Source organism: Carassius carassius, chromosome 7 (genome assembly GCF_963082965.1).
Source record: "Carassius carassius chromosome 7, fCarCar2.1, whole genome shotgun sequence".
Lineage (NCBI taxonomy): Eukaryota > Metazoa > Chordata > Actinopteri > Cypriniformes > Cyprinidae > Carassius > Carassius carassius.
In genome coordinates this window covers 28,214,108-28,230,023 of record NC_081761.1, presented here as the reverse complement: position 1 = coordinate 28,230,023, position 15,916 = coordinate 28,214,108, and the positions used below count along the sequence as shown (strand labels likewise).

Here is a 15,916-nt window from a genome sequence, read left to right as displayed (position 1 = left end):
TTCATTGTCCATTTGTAGAAAAAGAAGAAATTGCCAATATTTTGTACTCTTTTTGTGCGCTTCTTTGTGTGATGGAAAATTTAAAGAGATACAGAGCAAGCGAACGCAAGGAAGTAACCAGGTAAGGTTAAAGATATAATGGACTTGTGGTTCCTGACCTTTATCTGTCCTGCCTGGTTGAACAGATAATTCAATCTTGTGGCCATCTGGCTCCCTCTTGTGGGTTGACATTAAGGCTTTGTGTGTTTGATCATGAGAGCTTATGCAGTCTTTGTGTGATGCAGGTGCTAAAGGAAATTAAAATACACTTATTACATGTGTAAAAGGTGAAGATCCGAATGAAGAGTACTAGTGTCTGTGTTGTCAGTGCCATCAAAATTAGAGTTTAAACAGCTGATAAAAACATCACAATAATCAGCTGACTGCAGTCATTCCATTAACATCATAAGTGAAAAGCTAAAATCCATCAAGGTGTTAAAAAGCATTATATCCAGCTAAAATATGACTCCATCCATAATATTCAATAGTAAAAAAGTTGTTGGGCTGAATAAGAAGAGGAATATGCACAGATCAAGCACTGTTTACAAGCAAAGGCAATCCAAAACAGATCTATACTTGTGGATTATTGTGATATTTTTAACTGTTTGGACTCTCATTCTGACGGCACCCATTCACTGCAGAGGATCAATTGGTAAGAGAGTAATAAAATGCTAAATACCTCCAAATCTCTCCCACTTAAAAAAACAAACTAATCTGTGTGTATATTAACAGCAAATTTAATTTTTTGAGCGAACTGTTCCTTTAAGTGCTGAGAGTGCCCCGCTGTAGTTTCCACTGATGAACACTAGGTGGAGCCATGAGAGCCCTAATCAACCCTCTCGTGACTGACTTGTTCTGCTCAACATCATGAGTCATCTTGTGCCCCCATGCAGAGTTTAATCAGTTATTTCATACTCTGGCACATTTGGCAAATATTAAAATTCTTCATCTGATCCTAACCTCCCTGCATTTTGTTCTCGTCAGCTCAATGAAACACTTTTAATCAAACCTGTCTAGCTTTTGGCAACTATATGTCTTTGCAGCTGAGTTTGTATTCATGTTGTGATAAAAAGCTTACTTCTGTCGCCTGCCAGAATCATCTACCTATTTATGTCCAGTTTATCTCAGTCTCAGTCTCAGTCCTAAAGGAACAGTTTACCCAAAATAAAAAAATAAATAAATAGCTGTGTACTCTCCCTCAGGCCATGTAAGATGTAGATGAGTTTGTTTCATCATCTGAACAGATTTGGAGAAATTTAGCATTACATTACTTGCTCAGCAGTGAATCCTCTGTAGTGAATGGGTGCCGTCAAAATGAGAGTCCAAACAGCTGATAAAAACAAGACAATAATCCACAATTAACGTCTTGTGAAGTGAAAAGCTTTGTGTTTTTAAGAAACAAATTCCAGTTCTAACCAAATATGTCAGTGGATTTTGATGTAAGAGGACAACAGGAAATTGACATTTTCACTGAAGGAAGCTTTATTAGAAGCAACAATGTAAAGTGAAATGCCTTAATAGTGGATTTGTTACTAGCTCCTCAATGGAGGCCTGCAATTTGATGAGGATGTATCTCAGGGACCTTTTCAAGAAAGGCTGCATTATATGTGAAATAAGGCACATACTGAAATGATACAGCACAACTGGTTCCAACTTTTTGTTCAATGTAAAAAAAAAAAAATCTGTGAGAGCTCCAAACCAGTTTAAGGTCCTTTGAACGTCTCTGGTGTTTTGCCAGTATTTGCTTATTTGTCTTGTCAGTCCTTGAAATGGTCATGTATTCCAACCTTAACCTTATCTGAGATTTAAGTGTGGCATTCAGAGAGAACATCAGGAACTGTTCTAAGCAGGCACAGAATAAACAATAGAGCCAAGTGGGCATACACTACCATTCAAAAGATTGTAACATTTTATGCTCACCAAGGTTGCATTTAATCGATCACAAATACAGTATCCAGGAATATTGTAAAACAATATATTCCCATGCATAATCTTTTTTAAAAAAATGCCTTCCGATGCATAATAATGTCAATTAAAATTAAACAAAAAGATAAGCAATTAAGCAGAAATGAAGAGAGGTGCTGGGATAGTTTCTGCAAAAAAACTCCCTGCTGGCTAACAATACATCATGTGACTTGACACCAGTGTGCAACACCAAATGGACAAACATGGAAAACTCTGTGCTGTAGCTGCTGAACATATTTGTGTGCCTTAGGGTCAAGAGAGTGACCTACGAACCTATCAGGAGCTACTGTGTGCTCCTACTTGCTAATAGTTGGGTGACTCTGACTCATACTGAGCGCTTGGATGATCTACAAACTCCCTTCCTGACTGACTGCGTTAAGCTTAGTTTTCAACTGAACCGAGTTTTAACATCAGCAGAGCTTTATTCACTGGGTGGGGTACTCAGTGTTACTGTAATATCCCACGCAGAAAGGTTCAGATGACATTATGACTGATGCTTCATTGACCCACCAGTGACAGATCATCAAGTGATAAATATAGAAATGAGTTGGTTGTTATGGAAGTAATAGATAACATTTGAACTTTTAAATTTATTTTAAATTGTTTAAAAACAATCTCTTTAATTAGTTACTGACTGTGTGATATTGTCAGAATTATCTATTTATTTTGTTACATTTAATTGTTCTGTCTGACATGGCAAAAAATGACAGATAACCTTTCATTACCAATATCACTGTTTAAGGTTAGTTCTTGTTTTATTTACTGTAATTATAAAATCTATTTGAAAAGTGGCATATCCATCTGGTGACCTCGGGAAGTCTTCTGAGCAAATGAAGTGCAAACTGAGATGGACCACAGCATTAATAATTCATATGTTTTGAATGCAATGTCAGTTATGTGTAGTGATAACAAGTCGACCAAGATTCTCATCAAACTGAATAAACAGAATCTCCACTAAACTCAAAACTAAATTAACCAACCTCAAATCTCAGATTCCTCATAGTTGATCTTGAAAAACTAATGTGAGGGCTTCTTAAAAGAATAATGAAATTCAAAATCTGAAATCAGGCTAAATAGTTAGCCAGCATATTATCTTCCCTCTTATTGATAATGACTGATCGTTTTTTTTTTTTTTTTTTGAAAAACATTTTTTGTATTGTTTTCTATATTGCGCAAGCAGGGTACAAATTAAAAAGACACTTTAGGAAATATTTACAATAGTTGAACCCGTTGGAGAAACACAACCTGACAATCTGAAGACATTAAATGCGGAACCCTAAAAAGTTGTATTTGATTTTCATATCATCATACAGAATTATTAAATAAACATAAATAAATAAATGAAGAAATAAAAAAATATAGAAAGATAAATAACTGTCTATATGCAAAATAGGGACTTAACACATAGGCAAAAACTGTAATAAATAAATAGAAGTTTGATCGAATAATACAAAATACAATTAATAAACAATTTGTTTATAGAGTGTTTTAATAAATATGAAGGAATTATGTGAGAAAGCTGTAGTGCATTTTTTTGCCTTTGATGTTTATTTTATCTACGTTCTTTATAGCCTAGTATATATATTTTTTGTTCCTAATAAACGATTCCATTTTGGTGGAATTCTCTCAGCTCAGATTTCCAGTCAATCCGTGACGAATTATCGCAGGTTCACAGGTGCAGCGAAAAGTCGTCGTTTCGCGGCATATCATCTACAGCGCAGTCTGATCATTCACACGACGACGAATGTCTGCGTTTAAGTGCGTTTACATCGAAAGAACAATTCTGCAGCGTGATCTTGCGATTGTTTTCTTTCGCTTGAATATTGAAAAGTGCTCCGTGTGCCCGCCCAAAGCGGTGTGAGTGTCGGTGAGCTGAACTCCTGCTCCACGGGGGAGGGGTCAGACGCTTCACGGTGGGACGACGAGCACAGAGAGGAGTGAACAAGGGGAGCCAGATAGATTGGTGGGTTTTTAAAAAGACTCCTTAAATCTGTTCAATCTCAGGTTTCTTCTTTGTTTTGCTTCGTCGGAAGAAACGCGTTACAGGCCGGTCTTTAGAAAGCGAACTCATAATATATGGCAGATGCGTCTGGCGTAGCGTGGGGCTGAAACGCCCAAATATAGAACAGCAAACGTTTGGAATTACAATCAGTTCCTACCGCTTGGAAAATCTGAAACTGGCCATAGAGAAGCCCGTTTCGATAGGCCACGACCTCACATCGGGACTTTAACGAAACCAAAAACAAAGGTAGACTCCATGGAAACTCTTGTGTTTGTTCTGATAGCTCTCTTTGTTGTCTTCTGGTTTGCCCTGTTTGGCCTCGTAATTGAGGAGTAACGTTAACGTTAGAACAAAGTTAGCCAGCTCTCCATGTTAGCAGGCTAGTGGGGTTAGCCGCCGTGCTAATCGAAATGGCACGAGCGTGAGGAGGATCTTTGGGACGGAGGGAGCTTGCTTCCCTGAAATTCCTTAAAGTTCGTCTGTAAATCGAGTGCGTTGTCTTTGCTTTGTTCTGTAATACAGGCTTTGTGAGAGAATAACTGGTAGCGGAGGGTTCTGCTGTTTTCCTTCAACCGTGTTGCAGATATTCAGGATAAATAGAGCGGATAAAGTTCTGGGTTTTGGGAACTCTTTTATTTAATGTGCATAAGTTAACATGACCGTGCTCTTGTATTAATAATGTTCATGTTCAAGACATAATTCCTCCGAATTAATCCAGCAGCTGATTTACATTTAGATTGTCGTCAGTGCCTCACATCTAATAATGTGTCGATTTTAATGGTTTATATTCCTAAGGGGGAATTTTCCGCCTGTTTTTTTTTCTTCTTCTTCTCGAGACTTTAATATATTTTGATGTAGGTGTCATAGCAAATTATTTTTTTGATATGTGAATTTAAACTGTAAGTAATGCATCTGTTGGTGAATAAATGTCAGTGAGGATTAACTGTTCACTGCAGTGAAGTCAAACAGGGCAAGGCCCGTGAACACACCTGAGTTTGCGGAAGTTATTTGAAGCACTTTTTATGGAGAATAGAAAAAGTTGGAAAATATGGTATCCAGTGAGTTTTGGAATTAAATCTAAGAAATAGAAGTGGCTCTTAATAAACTAGTGGATTTAACTGAAATGAAAATAACGCCATTTTTCAAATGCGGATGAATGCATTGGTGTTTCAGATGTGTATTGGGTCGGGAGTCACACATTTATGTAGTATCGCGTTGGCCACTACTGCTTCACCTGAACTGAGCTTCACAGGTGCGCTGTGTTCCTCAGGCTTGCTTGACTTTGACTCCTATTTTTTCCCCAGAAGTGGGCAAGATTCGGTCAGTTCGGAATCGGAATATAGGCAATGATCATTGCGAAGAAAAGTTTGGGAACCTGTTGAGTTAGTATTTTTTGTGTGTGGGTGGGGGAAGGGGAAGGCGCGGTCCAGTGTGTGTGTGTGTGTGTTAACAGTGACTCTCATTTACACACAACCCCTGGGAAGCAGCAGGTTACACTGAGTGCGTGTGTGTGATTTACCTCTCGACCCGTCAGTGCTGCTCGCTCATGATCAGACCCTTAGCAGAAACCAAAAGGCTCAAAGCAGGAATGTTTGGGATTTTACTTCCTCTCTTACCTTGACCTGTAAAGACCGGTGCGTGTGTACACTCGCCCGATTTAAGACGCCCCCCACCCATAGAGGAAGCTCGATCCTCCCGTTACTAACTGAATTAGTGAAGAATGAGTCAAAACCTGCGAGGGGAGGCGTGTCTTTGAGGACGGGTAACCAAATAGTCTGACCGCGGTAATGACCGGCTCTAATGTTAACAGCAGGGTGTGTCTTTCAAACGCGGAAGGACACAGCACTGTTTTTAAAAACGGTTTAATTATTTCTTACTAACATGCATGCAGGATATACAGTTAACATAGCATACCGGTGCAAAATAATAGTGTTAAATTGTAGCGTGCATTACTGTAAAAATAAATCAGAGTAGCACCATACAAAGATTTTATAATAATAATAATAATTAATTAGTAGTAGAATAAAAAGGCGGATCATTTTTAAACTCTAAAAGATCAAATCTGGACTTTAAAAAGAACATTTGGGACCTTGGGCATTAAGTAAGTCTATACTTTTTTTTGTTTTGTTTATTTGTTTATGAAGTTAAAATGACAAATGACAGATCAACACTTTTGATTAGATTGGTAGCTTTTTGAATACGTTTTCTCACTTTTAATATGTAGTAACAATCAAGCAAAAAAGGCACTTCACTGCATGCTTGGACAGTGACTCTATTAACAATATGCTACAACCTTTTTGCTTGAAGGAATGTTTCACCCAAAAATGTGAATTCTGTCATTATTTAGACACCCTGTGGCCTTCCAAACTTGTATGGATTTGTTTCTCCTGCTAAATTTTTTTTTGGAATAATGTTTACTTTCATTGTACAAAACCCTGAAGCATTTCTCAAAATATACTTTATATTCCAAGTCATACAGGTTTGAAACAACATGAGGGAGACTTATTGATGGGCGTATTATGGGATGTCAGTGGAAGATTAAATGGCGATTAAAAAACTGACGGGTAAAATCTTGCTTGGGACCTCTTATCTTATTTTAATACAATATTTGTAGAGAACCAGCCAGCTGGTCTTTAACATATTACAGGCAACAGGGGTTTCCAAGAAGTTTTGTTTTTGAAAAATGTGTTTTTTTGATCTCATTTAACCCAGTTTGGAAGTGATAACTGCTAAAGAGTTATAGTTTTGCTGACTTTCTAGTTGTATAGGAGTTGAGGGGCTTGCTTTAATAAGTTATTCTTCCAAATGTATAGGGAAATCCTATGTACTCATAAATTGTTCATAAGATAATACTTTTCCATTTTTATCAGAAATAGCCTAATGTATCATTTATGTCTCTGTTAAAGCAATTTGGCCCCCCAAAAAAGTATTACCACTTGTTCTATTGCAGTTCTTCCAAAGGAAAGAACTTTGTGGAGAGAAACTGAGCTAGTAATAGTTCTTCCAAGCATGGTTTAAAAAAAGCACACCCTTCTCTTTTCCTCAGTGGTTACAACACTATACTTTAGGTTTTCAAATTCCAGGCAACGTCATTACAGGAAGAGAGGAAGGTCTGCCCCTCCTTGTTACCTTGTACCTGCAGTAACGGCCTCAGGTTGATGTTTTGAAAAGCATTACGTCACCAGCACCAGTTTTCTGGTCTCTGCGTTCTGACTGCAAGCGGTCTGAATGAGAAGTAAAGGCTATAATTTATAAAGACTAATTCATGTGTCTGTGCAGAAAAGGTCAGTAGATACTTCCCAAATGCTTTGAGGCTTTAACACACACCGAATGTGGGTTGCAGTTGGAGTGGGTTAAAGCGCATGACTGATTGTGGATCAGATGGCTCTGTGTGTACCAAAGTTCACTGAGCATTAGACTGGAGATGAGCCAGTGCTGATGGTGTTGCTCTTTACATTGCACAGCATTGCCTGAGTCAGCAGGAACCCAGTAGCATGCATGATGTGTGGTGAGATAGCACTACAAATGCTATACACCTTAGTCAGGTTAGACGCCATATTGAGTTTAACGCAGATGAAAGCGAGATTGTGAGGGATAGACTTACAGTCTTGACAGTGGCATAAGAATCCAAGATCACTTAGTTTTCATGACTCCCTTTCAAACTCAACTTTTTGATGCAGATATTTTATTTCGGTCGGATCAGTTTTACTGTTGTAAATCCATTGAACATACCGTACTTCTCTCTCGCAGCCTTGTTTTTGTTGCTATCAAAAATTAAATATGACGCTACCCTGATAAAGGTCTATTCTCACACTGGTATGTGTGTTTAAAGTTCTCCTTTAAAAGTTTTCCTACTTGGACACCTGTATTGACATTGTCTGTCTCTGTATATGAAGGCACATTATAGTCCACATAATGTTTTTTTTTCCCATAATCCACATATTTGGAGTAGAAGTCAGCAGCTGTTGTCTGAATTGCCTCCCACGTGCATATGATGATCATATTTGACCGCCTGCTGCAGTTGTAGTCTGTTAAACAGCAAGATCAATTTTCTTGCCCTTAATGTTTAAACTATGTCCGGTTATATTGTAGCTCGCTGTAAGTGTTATCAAAGGTGTTTAGAGTCTGGATGCTTAGTGGCTTAGCTGTCTAATACCTCTGCTATCCCATTAAAGGATGCAAATGGTTAAGCACCTGCAAATGAAATGACTCTGGCTTATATCTAATGCTGCCATCCCTACCTCCGTCAGTCATGAGGCTTCTACAATCAAATGGTTTTGATGATGCATTGATGATGTCACACGGGGCACTTTCTCTGTAATCCCGCCAGAGCTCAGGGCAGTCTTGGTGGGGTTTTGGTGCATTATGAATCACGCTTTCTTAATATGAACTGGCATTTGACCAGATGTGCTTTTTGTGCCAGTGATGCTGGGTTTTTGACACATAGTTCAGCACGCTGAGCTCTGCAGATAAAGTGTACCTGTGGTGTTAAACCATGTTTTATGTGGTTCTTGCCCAAGTTTCAGGGTGTTCTAGGTCAGACCTATTTAGGGAGTCGTCCCATGACAGTTTTCTCCTTAGAAGTCGAGAACCTTCGCTGGTAGCGTCCTGTGGAGGCCTATTTGTAAAGCAAATAGGCTGTGTCTGAAACTTGAAAAATGCAGCTTACAAATGTGTAACATCCTGTCTGCTTGGAAGCCTTCATCTCACTGATGTATATTTATATTAGACAGAATATAAGCATACATAAATGTTTGAGATATTTATTACTTTTTGATTTCATTATTTATGTTTGATTTGAATTGATTTCAGCTCATTTGTTGTGTAGCATTTTAGTGGTAGAAGTCCATCTCTTTGGTCTATCATTTAGAAGACCGGTTTCCTTATTCCAGCTACCTTTTTACAAAAACTGCTGTCTGTGAAGTCATTGATTGACTAGTCAGCAAGGAAGCTGCCTTCTGTTTCAGACACAGTCGAAGCTCTGGTTGTGAACCACAATCCGGTAGACATCACACCCGCAAACACAATGGTATTATAGCGTCTTGTCTGCAAGGTGTCACTTGTATGTGTCATTACATTTGTGAAGTTGCAGCATGAAATGGAAATTCACCATATCAGTTTTCTTAACAAGCTTATTGTGAACAATTCATCCATAAATGTTTCCTTTAACTATTTTTGACATTTTTAATAAATGTCATAACACGATCTTGTGATGCGCAACTTCTCTGTTGATTTATGTTTGAAAATGTTTTATTTTATGATAGAACACTTTTTTTTACTTTTTTTTTTTTTTTTTTTATAAGAAAGCTTTTCTATAGTCAACAAATTCTAGTGAAACTTATTACAAAGAAATTGCTTATTACAAAGAAATGGCATTGTTTTAAACATCAAATTTAAACGTATTGAAAAATACGAACAACTTCGAAAATCGTTCTTTACAAGCGTATGTTTTGTTTAATAATCTTTCTCAAAAACAAAGTTACGTTGGTACTACGGATGTGACGAGATCCGATTTTTCTCGCAAGACAATTTGCAGTGTTTACATTAGAGCTGCAAGATTAATCGTTTAAAGATGGCGATCTCAATTCAAACACCCACGTGATCTTATTCCTGAATGACAGCGATTCAGCTATGTATATTACGACTGTTTCACATCGCGGGTGTCAGTGGAGAGTGAGAAGCACGTTTTGTTGCTGCCAATGTTTAGTAATGAGCAACACGCACAGTTTTTTTTTTCTACCACACATCATTATTTCTGTGTTACAGACATTTAGATAACAGAAGTATTGATATAAAAGTTTGGAGTTTGGGTATGAACACTTATTCTCTCTTAGGGATGGGACGATAACCGGTTTTATTGATAACCGTGATAAAATGTGCTGAAGGTTAGTAATATCGTTTAAAAATGAATTATCATTAAAACCGTGTTTGATTATCGCGGTTTTAATAACTCACTATTAAATCATGTCCAGCCAGCAACAGTCTGACGCAAGCGCAGCGCACAATTTTTTTTTGTTTTTTTTCGAGAAGGAATGGCGAAAGTCAGTGACTTTTCTATGCTTTTCTATGCTTCTACACTTTTCATTGTAAGGAAGGAAATGCCACAGAATTTAATCTTTCTTTAAATTAAGTGCATAGAGTTGCTTGTTTTATTAGTTGTTTGTTGATTATTAAATATAAAACTTGCTGAAATGTTTTCAGTGTGAGCATCAACTATTTTTGAACACTTTCATCTCGTTTCAACAAAACCGTGATAATATTGATAATCGTGATAATTTTAGTCACTATAATCGTGATATTAAATTTTCATACCGTCCCATCCCTATTCTCTCTACAGTAGCGATCATAACGAAAGTATCTTAACACTTGTATGTATTGAAACACAATATCTTCTTCCTTCACGAGGTGGCGACAACTACCCATTTAAAGTATTTGTCATTGAATCGGTCATTCAAAAGATTTTAAATGAGACACTGACTCCTTTTTTATTTTTTATTTTCAAATGAATATATATAAAAAAAGACTTAAGCAATTAAATTTTTTTCAGAACCACTAGTAAATTGTTTTTAGTTTTCTAATATTTTTTTATTTTAGAATCGTGATCTCCAATACAATTTATGTACACACACATTATATATATATCTCAATTTATCCAGAATCTTGCAGCTCTCATGTTATTTCTGCATATAATTCATTAAAATAGAAGTTTAATTTCATAAAGTATAAATTGATTTCAAAATGAAACTAAATTTTTTGGATTTTGTGTTTTTCGGTTGAATAAAAGACTATTTTTCCCTATATATTTCATCACTTGAGGATTCCTTAAAAAAGTCTTGTCTCGTCCTCGTGAACCCAGTCTCGTGCCTCGTCTCGTGGGATGAGTGTCTAGTTGGTACTAATGCAGTTCCAGCTGGTCATCATAGTGAAATAAAGCACAACCCATGTCCTTCTATCATCTTGAATGGGGTTTATTTTCCAGTAACGACTAATTCTCTGTACATTACTGCACGTAATACAAACTACTTATTAAATAAACAAACTAATGGACGTGAAATAATGGTTTAAGACGAAATCATAATGGTCGAAGAGACCACAGAGTGGAATGAGAGATGCACAACTAACACAAGCACAAAAATGTTTAACCACAGAATATTGCCATCAACCAATCAGAATGAAGTAATCCCAGAGAGCTATTAGAATTAAGACGCTCCCCTCTGTGTTTAATTTTTTGAAAAGTGTATCAGAAGTCTTTGTTGTCTGGATGATGCATGCATCAGCCAGAAACGGTCTGAGATGTGAATGAGTCATTGGTTACACACTCTTCAATCAGAGGCTTAGGGAAAGAATGAGGACATATGTCATAGGGAATGCAGAGAAAGAGCGACATATAAGGAGAAAGGAAGAGAAGTGTTTTTTTTTTTTTTTTCCCAGTTATTTTCGAGCGGCCAGAGGAGCTGAGACAGGATCTGACATGCCACAATACAAGCTGGAATGTGTGTGTGTGTGTTTGTGCGTGTGTGTGTGTTCATTCCTCGCTTTCTACGAGAGTCTGTTTGCTTTGTGGGGAGGGAAGTCGAAGAGAGGTGTAGAACAGTTTCAGTCCTAGATGAAACTGACTGCTGCATCTGTGTTTTCAAGGACAATGCGATCATCACACCCCCCCCCCCCCCCCCCCCCCGGCGAACTAAAATCACCACGGCATATGCACACCACGATGCTGTCCGGCTCTCCACTGATTCTCTGTAGTGGACACACATTTCCTATTGTTCTGTTAACCACTAGGCAGACAGCTGCAAATATTTCCTGAGCTGGTTGCGGGTTGAGTTCGCTTCTTGAATCTTCAGTGGCCACAGAACTCGGGGGGCGGAGCTTTTCCTATGCTGCCGCTTTGTACATTTTGGCCTTGACTCTTGTATGCTTCCATTTCAGTCCTGCTCTCATGATAGCCGCTGTTTGTTTTTCGGGATTCTTTTTCGCTCTTGGATTGTTGTGCTTTTGTGGTCTCCTTAAAATAGTTTCTGACATGCACGGTAGTTTTGTGCACGTCTAGAAATCTCAGTTGAGTTTGTGCTTTATGCAGTGGCTTTGTTGCAGATGTTGGGAAGTTTCGATCACTGCAGATTAGAGCTGAAACAACTAATCGATTTAATCGATTAAAATGGATTATTAAAATGGTTGTCAACTAATTTAGTCATCGATTAGTTGCTAAACAACTTTTATTTGCCGTAAGCGGCTCATTTTGTGCATATTTTAAATCTGCGATGACCAAAGTGTGGCAGTAATGAGCCACCGGAGGTTTTACTCAGCCAGTACAGCAGGAGAAGTAGCAAATAGCCAATAGCTGGCCTCGTTTTATGTCACGTGCTTCCCGAACTGCGTCTGCAGCAGCGAGATGGAGACAGATGGCAGTGGAGTAAGCTTGAGAAAGAAAAAGAAAAAAGCGAAAGATAAAACTAATCGAACGAAGTCATCCAAAGTGTGGGAGAACTTTACTTTGAGCCTTCAAAAAAGAGTAACCTGTAAACTCTGCACTACTGAACTGTTTAACTGTTTAAGACTTTTATCTGTGCAGATTCTCCAGTACAATGTTGTTTGCAAATGTTTAGTCGTTAAAGCCGATAACATTGCTTTTTAACAGTTAACTTTTAAAGATTTACAAACATGTTCTGTGATCAGTTTGTCGTTTACCAGTTCATCATTCAGTCTTGCAGCCTAATTATGACAGAATGAGAGAGGTAAATGTTTAAATGTATTTGAAATGCTCTTTTTTTTCTTCTTCTAAGTATTCATTGCTCTTTTTCACACAGCAGGTTTTTTGTGTGTTTTCACATTTTTTTTTCTGGACAACCTTCTGATGGATTTTACTTTAAATTGTGAGTTCCATTCAGGTTTCACGCCATTGGCACTTTATTCGAAGGATTATTTACAATTTCACAGCATAAGCTATAGAGCTGTTTCCCAGGTATAAGTTGTGTGTTTACAGGAAAAAAATAATAAAATGCAATGTACTGCAAATTTATTCTGATTTATTCTTATTCTTCGTGAATAAGATTCCTTAATAAGCTTTGTTCGGGATGTTAAACTACTTTAGGAGCCCTAAGGACTGCCATGGTGAAAACATTATTTGAAATCTTGTGAAATTTGCTAGAGTATGGGTCAGTGTTTTGATTGCAGAAGAGTTTGAAAAAGAATTACTAACATAATAAAACAAAACTCCAGGTATATTTTTGATGAGGATATGACAATGCACAATGGTTAAAATCTCTAAAAGTCTATGTTGAATGATAAAGACCCTTTGTTAATAATTTAATTGGAAAAAATGGGCAAAACAAAAATATAAGTACATAAAGATTAATCGTAAAAAGAATTGACAGATTAATTGATTATCAAAATAATCGTTAGTTGCAGCCCTACTGCAGAGCTGTAGATAAAGGGTGTACTCACACTAGCCAGTTTGAACCGTTCCCGAGTGCGTTTGACCACCAAAGCGCGGTTCGTTTGACTAGTGTGAGTGCTCCGTACCGTGCCCGGGCGCGGCTCGATTGGCCGGTCCTGGCCCGCTTGGAAGAGGTGGGCCAGAGCACGGTTCAGTTGGACTCGGGCGCGGTTCGCATGCAGTGTGAGCGCTTACTGTGCTGGAGCACGGAACAGGACGCGTGGCGTCACGGTTTTGCGACGCTCCAAAAGCTCAACTGGTACCTTGCAAACCTCCTCATACGAGCAGCACGATTACGTGAAAATTTTCGCGCCACTAAGGCGACACATCTGTTTAACAACAGGCTGTGAGAGGGCTGTGGACCACCGTGGACCAAACGACACAAAATTATCCACAAAGAAAACAGCGATGGACTCCATTGTGTTGAGAGAGCGCCGCTCTTCCTGTTTATCCCGAAACCGGCGCGCACCATAATGACGTAAGCGTGCTCCGGCACGAATGCTGAAACCCTCCTATGTGAGTGCAGGCCAGAGGGGGAGTGGGGAGGGGGGACAATCGTACTCGGGCCCGGTTCATGGCAACCGTGCCTAGTGTGAGTACACCCAAAGATTCAAAGCCCAGATTGATTGTATTTGGTCTTCGATTCCGTATTCAGTTAAAGACCACTGTTTTGGAGTGCTTTGACCAGCTGTTAGGAATCTTGTGATTTATTTGTTTTAAATACCTTTTTCAACTGAAAATATACATTCGGTGATTGTTCTTGTGTGCATTTTGAAGAATGTCCATGCTGTTCTTTTCCATCCAACAAAGCATAAAGTGATCAAAAGCTATCAAGTTCCTAAAACTACTCAAAGTACCTTAAAATGTTCCGTATGAGTCATGCGTTGTAGTTCGGTTTTATATGCAGCCATTAAAACTGTCAGTATTTAACCACATGTTGTTCTGAAGTCTTTTCAAGCCGTACATTTTAGGCTAAAACTTAAGTTTATTATTCAAGACTCTTTGTCACTATACAAAGATAGTGAAAGTTGAGCAACCCTAACAGTGCAGTCACATGTAACTTAAACATCTTTAATAGAGAAAAAGTGTTATTACTATACAATACAAGCCAATAGTGCAAAGTTAAGTCTTTTTTGCAGTACAGTCAGCGATAAACAGTTTGCTTTTTTACAATACAAAGACAGTACAAACAAGGTGTTTTTTGTTTCAAATTTAAGCTTTATTAAATAACGTATTGCACAGAAAAGATGTTGCATTGTTTGCATCCTAAAGGCTCCAGTGAGTGGACCAATGTTGCACAATGGGCATAAAGACATTATTCATGGATAATCTTTCCAGAAGTCATTTTTAGTCATTCTTTTATTTGTGCTTTCACATATTCAAGCTTAGTTTATCTTTCTTTTTTATGAGATGTGAATGATGCAAACCATGTGAGTTGGATACAGACAAGAGAGTTAAAGCACCTTTAAATCCTTGATTTCAAGTTATCCATGTCATATATCCATGACATATTCACTTGTACTAGATAATAAATAATTGTTGTGTGTTTTATTATTTGTATTTATTTAGGAAAATATGATTTCCAGTGTTCACAAATTAATCCGATTACTGAGTGCGCTGCTGGTAACAGCTAATTTTATTCATAATTTAACAGTTTGTGAAAAATATTATAATAGGGTTAAATAAGTAAAAATCAGATTCAAATTGTTTCATATTGAGCCTTTAATTTATTTCTAATATTTACTAAACTTGAAAATCTTTTAATTGCAGAAATTATGAATTTATTACAAAAACATTTAAAATAAATTATTAAATGTATAGCAGGGTGAACAATATATGCCTCTTATTAATTTACATTAAGATATCAGCATTGGCACTTAAAAAGCTCATATTAGTTGACTACCACCAGATATCACTTATAGACTAGTCATGGCATGAGAATGAGTGAGTAAATGTTGACCCTTTTTTGAATGAATTATTCCTGTAAACATAGTAATGTTGTTGCACTTGCATGCAGGTGATTTCTAGGGGAATTTGGATTTCCAGTTTTATTTATCGCTTGTTTTGTCACAGGTTTGGAAATTTGTTTTTACATTTGGCCCATTGATGTTTGTGCCCAAGTTATGTTTTTGTTATCTTTTGAAATGATATTGTAGTAATGATTCCCGAACAAGGGCAGGTACAGGTAAAGCCTTGTTTCTCTTTCACTTTGGCTTAACCGTAATAAAACAAAAAAAAATAGTTCAGTTGGAAATGATCGGAAATAGTTCTTAGGTTCCCTATCTTCCCTTTAGTGTAAGCTTATATAGATTGTGTAAAGCTGCCGTGCCCTCTTTGTAGCTCTTCCAGGGAACCTTTTAAACTTCTCTTGACCTCTGAATCAAATTGACTCAGCTTCCCATAGATGACTTCAGTCATGTTTCAGAGCACATCACTGTGCTGATATCAGGGCTCAGATGAGGGCTCCAGAGGTG

The 15,916-nt window shown here is 37.6% G+C and overlaps 1 protein-coding gene across 6 annotated transcripts in view; it reads left to right on the top strand.

The window, feature by feature from the left end:
• The first annotated feature begins 3,666 nt into the window (after positions 1-3,666).
• ctnnd1 (catenin (cadherin-associated protein), delta 1) overlaps positions 3,667-15,916 on the top strand; it is a 31,559-nt gene continuing 19,309 nt past the window's right edge. The window contains exon 1 of one of the 6 annotated variants that reach the window (XM_059554438.1): positions 3,667-3,967. The gene's annotated coding sequence lies outside the window, so the exon portion shown is untranslated. The other 5 variants (XM_059554436.1, XM_059554439.1, XM_059554442.1 and 2 more) reach the window with 5 other exon arrangements.